Source organism: Dama dama, chromosome X (assembly GCF_033118175.1).
Source record: "Dama dama isolate Ldn47 chromosome X, ASM3311817v1, whole genome shotgun sequence".
In the NCBI taxonomy this organism is placed as follows: Eukaryota; Metazoa; Chordata; class Mammalia; order Artiodactyla; family Cervidae; genus Dama; species Dama dama.
In genome coordinates, this window is record NC_083714.1 from 101,326,006 (window position 1) to 101,340,240 (window position 14,235).

The following is a 14,235-nucleotide window of genomic DNA, read 5'->3' on the forward strand; positions in this document are numbered from 1 at the left end:
CTTACCCTGAGGTGTTGTAATATTGTAAATCAACATGTATTATATGCTAAACATACCACAGTGAATAAAGCAGGATAGTATTTCTAAAGGGCAACATGGCAACAAGTATCAAAAGTCTTGTTACACTTCTGCATTCCAGTTTTAGAAATTTCTTGAGAAATAAACATGTATGTCACAAAGATTTCTCTTTAGGATGCTCCTATGCTTCCTTCCTTCCTTCAATACTTATTTACCAAATGCCTACTGTGTGCCAGAAAGCACTGATATTGTGAAAAACTAGGACTTAAAGGTTTGAACATAGGGAATTGGTTATAAAATTAGAAATCGTGCATACAATAGCATATAATGTAGCCATTAAACACATTACAGAAGAGATTTCCCTGGTGGTCCAGGCTAAGACTCCACACTCCTAATGCAGGGGGCCTAGGTTCCATCCCTTGTTAGGGCACTAGATCCCACATAGCACAACTAAAACCCAGTATAGTCACATAAATAAATAAATATTTTTAAAAATTATAGTAGTATAAAATGACAGGGAAAAGAGATCAACTTATTGGGTGGAAATCAAAATTTAAAATACCATGTCTATACTGATTTGGAGAAACTGCCAAAAATTTTTGGGAACTGAGGAAATTTGAATATGGACTGAATATTAGATAACATTACAAAAAGAACAAATTCCCTAGGTGTGATAACAGTTATGTGGTCTGTAGGTACTTATTCTTAAGACATGCATGCTGAAGGACTTAAGGAAAAGGTGTCATTCTTACTTTATGTGCTTCAGAAAAATTAAAACATGTTTAGGTACATATGAATCAAATATGGCAAATTCTTAACTACTGTTGGATATAGCTGGTGATACACAAATGCTCATTGTGCTCTTCTTTCAGCATTTTTATGCTTGAAACCCATAATGAAAAGTTGGAAGGAAGGTAATAATTTCTTAAAAGACTGGTTTTGAAAAAAAAATATGGGCATGTTACACAGGCATAAAGAAAAGCTTCGGAAAAATGAACTGTGTACAACACGTTAATAGTATTTCTCTCTGAATGGTAGGATTTGGGGAGATTTCTGTACTTATCCATACTTTCCAACAATAAGCCATGTATACTTCTATAATCATGAAGAACATTACTCAAAATTAACTAAAGTTCCATTCCCAAAGAATTCTTAGTAAATCATTTTGCAACTCTAAAGCAGTATGCTAATTATGATACAAGCAATAACAGGTTGTTGGGTGGACACCACGTAGTTTTTGAAACTTCCACTTACATCAGTAATTTATACCACTCTCACAGTATTAAAAACATCAAGCAATTCATGGTAATAACTGCAAGGAGAAGCAGAATGCTGGGTTAAATAAAGTATTATTACCACCCACCCCCAAAGACTTGAAGCAAAAATAAATGTTAAAAGTGATCAATTTGGGAGGGAGAGGGTAGAAAAAAGTTTTTGCCAAATTATTCTTGATACTGCTCAGGATATTTACAATTTCTTACAAACAGGAATGTGAACATTACAAAAAAAAGAAAAAGCTGAAGTTCCTTGATCATTTCTCCCAAATAAACTTATCAACTTACTTTAGTTTAAAATATATATAAACAGCATCACACAGTATATGAAGTGACGTGAAGTGTTAGTTGCTCAGTTGTGTCCGACTCTTTGTGACTCCATGAACTATGTATATATATAGCCCACCAGGTTCCTCTACCCATGGAATTCTTTAGGCAAAAATAATAAGAGTGGGTAGTCATTCTTTTCTTGACCCGGGGATTGAACCCGGGTCTCTCACATTGCAGGTGGATTCTTTACCATCTGAGCCACCAAGGAAGCCCTCACATAGTATATATACGATCATGCAACTTGCCCAAATTATCTCCAAAATAGCTGTAGTGATTTGGATCACTTGTGGACAGTATTTAAGACCAGATTCGTCCCTATGTTTTTGTCATGATTTGATGTTACCAAATTATTTTTTTTGCCAATCTAATGGTTTAAAGAAGATACCATTTTACTTTGCATTTCTGACATTTCGTTTGAATAGCCTTTCTTGTTACTAGACATTTTTAGCTCCTACTCTAGGAAAAGCCTGTAACTAAGCTATGGTTTTTCCAGTAGTCATATATGGAAGTTGAGAGTTAGATCATAAAGAAGGGGGAGTGGCAAAATATTGATGATTTCCAACTGTGGTGCTGAAGAAGACTCCTGAGAGTCAGCTGGACTTCAAGGAGATCAAACCAATCAATCCTAAAGGAAATCAACCCTGAATATTCATTGGAAGGACTGATGCTGAAACTGAAGGTCCAATACTTTGGCCACCTGATGCAAAGAGCCAACTAAATGGAAAAGATCCTGATGCTGGGAAAGACTGAAGGCAGGAGAAGGGGGCAGCAAAGAATGAGATGGTTAGATAGCATCACAGATTCAATGGACATGGATTTGAGCAAACTCCAGGAGATAATGAAGGATAGAGGTGTGTCTGATGTGCTGCAGGCCATGGGCTAAGTCAGACATGACTTAGTGAGCAAACAACAACAGTTTTCTACTGGATTTATTTTTAAAATGTTATTCTATTATTAAGATGGGAACAAACTAACCAAAATGTTAAGGTAACTGAGTATCACTGTGGGAATAGGAATCTTTTCCCAAAACAGGAACACATTTTCCAGTTTTTCCTAAATTAATTTAGCAATATAAAATGATAAAGAGGGTAAGAAAAAATTCTTTTAGATGAAAGTATTACTTTCAGGGTACTCTACTATAGGAGTATATAACATCCTGGAAGAGCTCATAAACGGGCTTCCCTGGTGCTCCAGTGGCTAAGACTCCAAGCTCCCAATGCAGGGGGCCCGGGTTCCATCTCTGGTTAGGGAAAGCTAGATCCCACATGCCACCAACTAAGACTCGGCACAACCAAATAAATAAATAAATTATAAAAGAGCACATAAAATCTAGCTCAAAAAAATAAATACATCTAAAGTACAAGTTATGAGAAAATGAAATAATGGTTGAGGGTATTGGTTCATTTGGAATACATTTAACTAATTTCATTTGTATAGCATTTTTGAGTTGATATACTTTTCATGTATCTTGTTTAACACTAACAAAATTCTGTGGGATATTTTCTGATGCCTTCCTATAAACTGTTATAGCACATTCTGCTCACTCATGTTATTATACTGATTCCTTTGGGTATGATTTATAAGTCTCCTTCCCCTATAGACCATGCTGCCCTCCATTCTCCAGTTACTCATCTCTGTATTCCTAGTACCTGGCACTACTGAGTATGTTCTCAAATATTTGTTGAGTGAATGTAAAGGATGTAAAGGGTGAAGAAACTAGCTCAGTGATGATGTAATTTGCCCTAAGTAACATAGGTATTAAGTATTTACATAAATTATAATGGCCTTACCTTTGTAGGGTACTCTATATAAAACATTTTAAAATACATCATCTCACTTTAGTGCTCTATGAGGCAGGCTTTATGAATACCATTTTATAGATGAGAATGAAAATTTAGTGATAAACCCTAGGTCCACTCAAAACCTAATTTATATGAAGTAGTTTATATGAAGCTGTCTGTTTACATACTTGATAGATCACTAACTGTGTATAGGAGCCTCTTTCTTTATGTAGCAAACATCTTGGGGGTGGTACAGGGAAGGGAAGCAGAAGGGAGAAGGCAAAATGAAGATAGTTAAAGCAATAGGACAGATGCTGGTGTAGGTTCATCTAAAGACCATAAACTGATATCGTAGTATCAAACACATATGTCACTTTTGAAATCTAATCTTGGCCCAAAGGTTTTCTTGATATTAGCCTGTATTCACAGAATACAATTGTAGGCTTTCTTACCTATCAGCAGTTTCAAAGGCTGGGAAGGGATACAGAGGTAAGGAGGGTTTTGAAAAACAATAGACATTCACAGATAAAGCAAAGAAAGAAATGATAACACAAAGGAAAACCCTAAAAACTTTAAACATGATTTCACATACAGTCCTAAACTGGACTGTAAGTTTCTCAAGGGCAGAGATTAACTCTCATTCATCTTATGTTCCCAGCTCCTTGTACTTTGAAACACTCAGTGAATGTTTGTTGAACTGAAGAGAGGTAAGATGTGTGAGAGAAAAAGAAGGTATAATATTAACAACAATAACAACAAAGAAATCAACAATGGTTTCTAGTTTATTGAGCACTTACTATGTGCCATATGCTATATTCTATATAATATACGAAACGGTAAAAGTGCTACTCAACTATGTTAACAGTGGTTAACAGTGATGACCATCAGGAAGACTCATGAGTTACTAAGGTTACAGCAGAACCTTGAACAAACTAAAACAGTAGGGGGCTGTGTAGCTGGAGGGTGGGCGATCAAGGCAATCAATGTACTGTACATCACCACAGAACTGGGCAAGACCCTCCAGAGGGTACAAATGTGACTCCAAAGGCTTGGCAATGTGAAAAACTACTCTGGTGGAAAATTCAGTTATCACTGACCAGAGATTTAGCCTCCAAATGATCAAGGAACAAATACCATTCCTCCTTAACCACAGACCTGAAGGATCCAGATAGGCTTTGCTTACTGACCATGAGTTCACCACCATGACTGCCCATCTTTGAGCTGTTAGAGGAATTAAGTGAAATAGTATGTTAAATAAATTACCATATAACCACCTACAGAATACACCTACACCTTGCATTTTCACATTTAAAACCCACAAATAAAGTATTTTCCCCAGATGGAGCAACTGATAGGTTATTAAGTTAACCTGTCCAAAGGGACAGAACTAGTTAAATTGCCAGAAAAACATTTAAAAACTGAGCATTTAATTTGCCTTTCTTATATAAATTATCCCAGCCAACATATGAAAACAAAATGAGAGAGTTAAAACACCATTTTGCAACTCCCAATGAATTAACAAAGAATCTAAGCTTTGGGCAGCAGTGGCTGTTAACATGAAATACAGAGGACAGAACATGCTGAACTATACTAAGTATGCAGTCAACAAATTTGTCTGTGGGAAATTCTACAAGTCAAATGGTCTGAGTTCTTCAATAGAAAGCATAAAGAAAAAGGAGAAAGAGAAGATATAGATACTTCTTGACAAGACAAACTTGAGTTTTAAAAAATGGACAAAGTAAATCACACTGTTCAGGGACACACACCTGTATGATTAAAACTATAAAAGAATGCAAAGACGTGACTACTATGAAGTCAGAATAGCAGTTATTTTCCAGACTGAGGCAGGATGCTGTGATGGGGATGGGCACATGGAGGGGTTTCTATGGGTGAAAGGCAAAATTTTATTTCTTGACTTGGGTGGTAGTAACAAAAGCACTTTAAGATAATTTATTAAACCATAAATTTGTTTTGAGGCAGTTTTCCATGTTTGTTTTCTATTTTTCACAATAAAGGGAAAAGACTTTAATCACAGTAAAGCTTCTTACATATGCTAAGATTCCATTTTGTATGAGTGCCCAGAATAGGCAAATCTAGAGACATAAAATAGATTAGTGGTTGCTAAGGAAGGGGAGCCTGGTGGGCTACTGTCCATGGTGTTGCAAAGAGTCAGACATGACTTAGTGACTAAACAACAACATACTTTAAATGGATGAATTAATGGTATGTGAATTATACCTCAATAAAGCTATTAATAAAATTCTAAGACACCTCAATTAAGTCAAAACACACTTTTAAAACAAAACTGGTCTGGAGCCTGAGAGTCTGCATTTCTGACAAGTTCCCAGATGGTGATGTTGATCTGGGGACCATATTTTGAGAACCTCTGCAATGAAGGATTCCAAATCTGCTCAAAGCTGAAGGCAATACTAATCAGCACTGAAGAGTCAAGTGTTTTACTCAGGGACTGGGAAAGCAGTTCAGAAGAAAAAGTTAACACCTGTTGCCAAGCACTGTTCTATTCCATTTGTTCACTGACCATCAATATCACCATCTTTTTAGGAACTTGTCTGAAATGCAAAACATCGCCCCCCATCCCCAGACCTACAGAATCAAAAACTCCGGGGGTGGGGCCCAGCAATCCGCGTTTTAGCAAGCCCTTCAGGTGATTCTGAACCACTGTTCTATGAACTTTATATGCAGGAACTCAGCTAAACTTCAGCTAGTAAGAAATGGAGTCAGAACTTCAATCTGGGAGTCTGGGTTCCTAATCACCGTGCTGAAAGACCTTTCCACCTATTAGAACTCAATCAGCAGAATGCAGTAATAAAGAATTAGTAGTGGAAGTTTAAAAAAAAAAAAAGGCAAAGACCAGAAGATGGGAATTTCCCGGTGGTTCGGTGGTTATGACTCCATGCTTTCACTACCAAGGGCCCAGGTTCCCTGGCTAGGGAACTAAAATCCTGTAAGCCTTGTGGTATGGCCAGAAAAAAAAAGACCAGGAGAAATACACCTCTATCAAGACAGGAAAACAAGAAAACAATTGTAGCAAATAAGGTAATCATTAAGGCAATCTTCCAAATGTGTTCCAAAATACAAGCAGACACGAACTATAATATACCCAAGTATTTCCAGAGCAATAATCTCTGGTACCTAATTACAAGGACTTAAAATCTGTGATATGCTACAGATTGTACATAAATTCATGGCACTATGTTCACACTTACCAATCTTTAAAATCTAAATTATACTAAAAAGTCATTCCAGAATAATTTGCATCTCTACTCCTAGTCTTTTAGTCACTACTTGAAGATTAATGAAAAGGAGAACCTGCTTCCTTTCATCATCTAAGATGATACAATCAGAATCTTAGAGCTGAAAAACAATTTTCATATTCACCTAGTCCAGTTAGCAATCCAAACTAAATCAATCTACAATATCAATCTCCATTTAAAGAGACATTAATAAGAAGCTGAAAGAAATTCCAATTTTCTGTAAAATCACATTCTAGAACCAACCCATGTCACCACTGCCAACTTTTTGGGAGAACTAAAGTTGAAAATACTCAGGTTAACAGCCCAAAGAAAACCTACAGTTGTTTTTTACTCAGAGAGAACCACTCCTTCACTAACTAAAAGTGTTTCTATAACCAAGCTGGTCAACAAGTACATCAAGTTTTAGCAACTCAACCTCTATGACACACCAAATGAGAGGGCTTCCAAAGAATCTTCTCAGCTGAGTTATCCCAGACATTAACATAGAAACATTTGGCAACCAGTCATTGAGGAAAGGAGTCAGAGAACAATATAGCAAAAGACCCAATTGCTTGTGACTATCAACTTTACCGATAGTAAGATCGTTGTAAAGTAGCCAAATATTGTTACAGCTACACATCAGATTTTAACAATTTAAACAAACTGCAAGAGAGGTTACATGTAATGTGAAGGGCAAATGTTTTCAAAGCAACCAATTTTAGCATTTCAGAAATACTTTGAATCCATGGTTGAAAACACACAACAAAAAGAAGTAAAAGAAACAGAATTTCTATTGTAAACTTGTAACTCTGGAAACAATTCAAATATCTAAATGCCTAGGGTGTGCAAAGCTCTGTCCACAAAATCTAGTTATCCTAGTTTCACAAACTCAGGATTAGAAGGTTTAAGGGATATTGTTCAAACTTCCTAGCTACAGAAAACTCAGAACAAGGGTAAATATTTAATCACTATATACAATGTGCTCAAATTATTTTGTTGAACAAATGGATTTCACTGTAATTCCCCAAAAATCACTTCTTTAATACTTAGTCAATTTACAACTAAGGATCTGATTTCTCCATTAATGAACAAAGAACCAAAAAGCCTGAACTCATGAACCACAGCACTGGTGATTCACAATTATATTTCATCTCATTATCTCAGAAAACCTTTTCTGTCCCTTCAACTTGTAACCGCACTCATTTTAAAGGTAAGCACAAGTGGCCTTGCTCTTCCCCGACATGTGCTTAAGTCAAAGGCTGGCTGGAGCATTCTAGCTTCCATTCCATTCCAAGTTCCATTCTCAGGTTTTGACCATGGAAGGGACATTTGGTAGATTTTATGATGGCCAATGCTGAACAAGGAAAGACATGAACAATTTAAAGGCCTCTATGCTGGGGGAACAGCATTTCCAGAAGGAATAAAATGAAAAAAATAACAGGAAAACTACAGCTGTGTATAATTGCTGAAAAATCAGGATGTTAGTGGAAGCTCTCAAAAATCATTTAGTATTGCCACTTCAAAAACTATTACAGCCAGAGGAACTCATTACTAAGTCTTAATAGCTTAGAAGTTATGGGTCAGAGCAGCTGAGATACTAACATCAAAGTAATAAGAAGCAACATTATAAGATCGTATACAGATAACTAAACCACCTAAGGAAATTTGAAACCATGATGAAAAACCCTAAAGGCACAATCAGGTCATTATCTAGGAAACATTAGCTTCTTCCACAAGGAGGCCTACTTTTCACATGGAGCAGAAAGCAGGGCCAAGACATGGAACTGAAGTCAGATATCAATTAAATCAGACTCTGTCACAGAAAAAGGAATCCATGACTAGTTATTTTGGGAGAGTGCCTAGGCCAGCAGTATCAACTCCAACTGGGATACAGGAGATTACTGCCATTGTTCCATTATAATGGGGTCCTCCAGGGTCTTTAACCTACTAAGAATGGGTCAGATACCACCGAGAATGTAATCACCAAACGTGGTGGGGAACTCTACAGGATGATTTCTTCAACAAATAAATGGGAAGAAAAAGAAAAGGGAGAGAACATGCAGACTAAAATAGATTTAAGAGATGTATCTATCATCCTTTGTGACAAAAAGACTTTCTTTGGATCCTGATTCAAACAAACTAAAATTTGAACACTAGCTTCATATTTGACATTTTAGAAAATCAGGTAACTTTTTGAGTTGTGGTAATACTTTTGAAGTTAGGTTTAAAAGAGCCTTTTATGTTTTAAATACAGTCCATGGAAGTCTCTAGGCCAGAATACTGGAATGGGTGGTCTTTCCCTTCTCCAGGGGAATCTTCCCAACCCAGGGATTGAACCCAGGTCTCCCACATTGCAGGCAAGTTCTGTACCAGCTGAGTCACAAGGGGCCCGATCCCTTCTGTAGTGATCCCTTCTGTAGCGGATCTTCCCAACCCAGGAATCGAACGGGGGGTGGGGGTGGGGGTGGGGTGGTCGTTACCAACTGAGCAATTGGTGAAGCCCTCAAATACAAATATTTTGCAAATAAAAAAAACAACAGCAGGGGTTTATTTCAAAGTAATCTAGGGGACAGGCATTAAGGGGCTGCAGTGGGTCGAAGTATAGATGAAAAAGAATGGCTGCAAGTTGGTAACTATTAAAGCCAGTAATGGGGTACAGAGGGGGATCATTAGATTATCCAGTTTTTCTATGTTCGAAAAATTCCAAAAAGAATTGGTTAGATGTAATAACCTGCGACTTTATTTTTGAATGATGCTTAGGGTGATTAAAAAGACCATTTACAGATAGAACTCATTTAAACTTTAATTTAGTAATGAGCTCCACTTAAACACAAGAAACAACCAGTAGTACCACATCAGATCCAGACAATGGAAGAAACCAAAGTAGCCCAATTACGGAATGGAAACACATACACCCCAACCATCTCCATTCCAGGAAATAAAACACAAACACTACCCACAAAGATCCACAAAAACTAACCTAAAATCACAGCCAATCATACTCATCCTGGTGGGAAATCCCAACACTGCTCCAACAGCTTCCTGAACCTTCCTGACCAAGTTGGTCTGCTGGTTCCTCTGGAGTGCTAACCCACTCAGGTCAGACTACAGAAGGACCTACAAAAAAAAGAGGGGGAGAGACACACAACATTTATTAGGGTGTGGGGGAGCTAACCATTATATCAATGTTCAAACACAATCACAGTTATTACCTCTTAAGCAACAGCTCTCACACATCAAGTTGCATTTTTTAGGAACTGCTTTGTTCCTAACAGCTTTGAGGAGCAACAACTCAAAACCAAAGTTAAAGCAATTATTCTAATATGGCATTTAGACAGCACCCCTGAAAACTCTGCTCTCAATCCAAATGAAAGCACAGGGGATACTGATTATTTTACAGACAATTTTCTATCTTTGCTGAGAACTGACATTAAGACAATTTTAAACTTTTTGTGAAAAACATTGCACACATAAATTATTTTTCACCTTCACACATGCTTTTTGGCCATACTGGGAGACAAATGGTAAACACCCTGGAAACTCAGGTTGAACTTTGTCACTGAATGTTAAACAAAGTTTTTAACTGGTATTGCCACTCCTTCCTCTCTTCTCAGAGATCAACCTAGAATAAATTAAACCTTTTAGGTCACACCTAGATTATCATTCCCATATTTATTCTAGTTCTGAATGACAAAAGTAAAATTGAGGTTTAATTTCTGAGCACTGCTAGACCCACTGTGTGTGAAAGTCGCTCAGTTGTATCCAACTCTTTGCGACCCCATGAACTATACATACAGCCCATGGAATTCTCCAGGCCAGAGTACTGGAGTGGGTAGCTTTTCCCTTCTCCAGGGGATCTTCCCAAGCCAGGGATCGAACCCAGGTCTCCCATATTGCAGGCAGGTTCTTTACCAGCTGAGCCACAAGGGAAACCCAAGAATACTGGAGTGGGTAGCCGATCCCTTCTCCAGTGGATCTTCCTGATCCAGGAATCGAACGGGGGTCTCCTACATGGCAGGTGGATTCTATACCAACTGAGCTATCAGGGAAGCCCCAGAACGAATGTGAAGAACAATGGTTCTTCACATTCTTGTCCTCCAATGAAAAGGGGGGAAAATGATATGACTTCCAAAGCACTTCAAACTAAATAAAGCACACACTAAAGCACAAAACCAGTGTCTGTGTATAGTTAATTACCAGATGGTTACCTATGGTAAAATTTTAATACTATGTAAACTTTTCACCATCATATTTCAAACCCCATTATCCATCCAAGGTAATTAGTAAAAAGCACTCATTTTAATACTGGCCTAATTAAAATACTAACAGTAAGGAAAACTACATCCAAATTGAATATAGTCACTTCTATTTAGTGTTGAAAAATATAATACAGCAAACACACAACAGGAAGTAGTGTATTAAAGAAATGTCAGCAATTCACTTTGGAAAAGAAGCTTGGTACCCCAAACTTTTCTAAACCCTCTCAGATAGGAATTATCCTGCTCAGGTAAGGTCAAATAACAGATCCCTACTCTGATAAGGGAATGGCAACCCACTCCAGCATCCTTGCCTGGAGAATCCCATGGACAGGAGCTTGCAGGCTATAGTCCATGGGGTCACAAGAGTAGGACACGACTTAATGATTAAACCACCACCACCACTCTGATCTGAGGGACCAAAGAAAGGAGGTAGGGGGAAAGCATTTGAACACTTAAAAACTAACCAGCAGAAGTTCTGCTACTGTGAAAAGTACAGCATCAAATTTCATTACTTTTATAGGGTGAATGACGGGACAGACTACCTTTGAAGGAGTGCAAGAAGGGAGTAGGCAAGGGATGAAACATCCCTTCCAAAAGGTAGAACACTTGGGTGTGGTTCTTGACAGGAACATTATGGCTGGTGGTCACTCCAGGATGGTGATTCTGCACTAAAATTCCTAGACTAGAAGGTCAACATAAGTGGGAATCACATTCATACATAATAAACCACTGGAGATAAAAAGCTTGGCCTACAAGGAAGGAAAAATACACAAAAATGATAGGACTGGCCTAGCAATATACCAAAAATTAACAGTTCTAGAAATATACTAAATTAACAGTTCTTTAACTGTTTCTTTAAACAAAAGCCTCTTCTTTCCCAGGTCATAAAACTACCATATGACACAGATGCATCTGCCAACGTATTCTTACACCAAGAAAAAGTAACCACAGTTTACCGTATATCTATCATAATCCAAGCACTTTATAAGTTGTTTAATTCTAGCAACTATTAAGAGCTACTATCCCCATTATACACATGAAAAACTGAGAATCTGAAAAGTAATTTCCCCAAGGTCACAAAGTTTGATGTGAACCCAAAGCATTACAGTGTTTCCACCATACCAGGCTGCTTCCCTTGAGTGGGGAATGTTGCTATCTCCTCAATACAGGCAACACTGGGGCTAAAAGAAAACAATGTTGAACATGTAATCTAAAAAGGAAACAAATGATAGGGAATTGTCTACAGTAACTGTGGAATGGGATGGGAGTAGAATGGGGCAATGATTGTCAAGAGATAATCTATCAAAGCTATTTTATTTTCTAGCACATGGAGGTGGGTAAATGCTATGGAGCCTAGCAAGAGGCTTTCTCTCTAGGGGATTCAGCTCCCAGGAAAACAGCATGGGGTGGGGTGTGGAAATAGAAGGATTAAGAAATCCTTAATGATTACATGAGAAACATGTAAGAGGTGGTTAGCAGCAAAGAGATGTCCAGATCAAAAGGCCACAGGAACTCAAGAGCAAGGCAGGGAAAAGAGGTGGTCCCCAAGTTTGCAAAGGGGAGGACGGGTGAGGAAGAAGGACAAAAAGTTGGTTTACTGGGGGGTTATTCTCTACAGTCTCTTTAAAAGTTTTCTTTTCCCTTTTTTGAGGCGAGTGAGGGTTATGACAAGGGAGGGGGGCGTCTAACGGCCCCTAAAACTAAGAGATCACGAAGACAGCAATGATCCAACCACCAACCCAATTCATTGCTCACCCAAGAATGGTTGAGCAGCAGAGTTGGCAGAAATGAGTGCCCTGTCCTCCGATCAGGGTTATACAAACGTAAAAGCTACTATGACTCTATCCACAAAGATGGAATAAATACAGGGAACAAGAAAGGGTCTCTGGTCAACGTCTGTGTCAAGGGGACCGATGAACGGGGGAGGACGGGACAGGTTAGGGGACTTGGGCTAAGCCCTGCCTTAGCAGACCGGGGAGGGGGTGACAGGGAAAAGCTTTGACTTTCCCACCTAAATACGAGCCTCAAATATTCATGTAGAAGAGAAAAATTCAATGGGATGGTGGAATTAGGGGGGAGCATCAAAGCTTGACCTCCTATACCTTAGTTCAAAGGCCATGGGGGTTGAGGAAGTAGAGCCTACCTCAAGTAAAACTAGAGGATTCACGTGTCCCCCTTCTTCCGAAGGAGCGGAAAATCGGGCCCACAAAAAGGTAGTGGGAGGAAATCAACAGTCGTTGGATGGTCCCCTCTCCCCCACTGCCCAATCTAACTCCCAACCTTACTCCCCAACGAACTCTAGGACTCCTGCCCCCCATCATTCCCAACCCGCCCACTACGGCGGCGACAACGGAGACGTTGACCGATTGGTGGGGTAAAGGCGGGCCCACACGCGGCTGAGGCCCGGGAAATGGTGACGCCTCAACCTACTAGAGAAGGGGTGGTCTTCGCCTCAGGTTCGGCTTATTGGCACCTCGGCTTTTCGCCAATCGTCACCTGCTTAACGTCGGGTATCTGAGAAGCGTCATAAACGCCGAGAGCCAACTCCTCACTCCCGGGTCCTGGCCGGACAGACATCAGCTTCCGCCGCCATCTTAACAGCAGGCAGACCGACCCTAGTCACTGCCCCCCCCGAGCCACCTCCGCCACCGCCAACAGATCCCACGAGGACGTAACCCCGCTCCCGCGAGAACTCACCGGCTAGGTACAGCACGATCCGAAGACGCTGCCGCCGCCTCCGCGGCTACTGCAGTCTGTAGCCGAACCACGGCCGCCTCCGCGCGATCCCGCGATAACCTCGACCCGACGGGAACAGCCTGAGCCCAGCCCTTCCCAGACCCCCTCCTCCCACCAAAGCCGAAATCGCTACGGCTCCGCTCTCACCCTACGCGAAGCGAAAAGCAAATGACGCACAACCTCACGAAGAACCGAGGGGCGGAGCCAACCTGCCGCCACCGTCTCCCGCATGCGTCTTAAGAACTATCGCGATAGTACGTTTCTGTCTCTGCGAGACCTTCGAATTCACCGCAGGATGCTGCCCGCGCCTCGCCTTTAGGAAACACGAGATCTCGCGAGACTTAGGGAACTCTCCTAAAAAGGAGAGAGGCGGAGCTCCATGAAAATGACTGAGAGTTTTCAGGGGAAGGGAGGAACCTCCCGTCCTGCAGGGATCTCGCCTACCACGAGGTTTCCGACCCACTGCGGAGCTGGCTGCCAAACCTCGCGATGACACAGCTCAGCGCCAAATCTCGGCCATGTCCTGAAAACTGCCTCCGCCCCCGATCTAAGGTGTCTAGAGCCTAGTGCTTGAGGAAAATAT

At 40.0% G+C, this 14,235-nt stretch overlaps 1 protein-coding gene across 10 annotated transcripts in view; it reads right to left on the reverse strand.

Annotated features, from left to right (window-relative positions):
• Positions 1–14,235, reverse strand: part of HUWE1 (HECT, UBA and WWE domain containing E3 ubiquitin protein ligase 1) — a 152,846-nt gene that overhangs the window by 136,507 nt on the left and 2,104 nt on the right. For 5 of the 10 annotated variants that reach the window (XM_061137929.1, XM_061137930.1, XM_061137925.1 and 2 more), the window contains exons 1-2: positions 13,614–13,776; positions 9,638–9,774 (exon numbers count right to left, since the gene is read on the reverse strand). The gene's annotated coding sequence lies outside the window, so the exon portion shown is untranslated. Of the gene's footprint in view, positions 1–9,637; positions 9,775–13,346; positions 13,365–13,412; positions 13,525–13,613; positions 13,777–14,235 lie in introns of those variants that run through there. The other 5 variants (XM_061137923.1, XM_061137921.1, XM_061137927.1 and 2 more) reach the window with 4 other exon arrangements.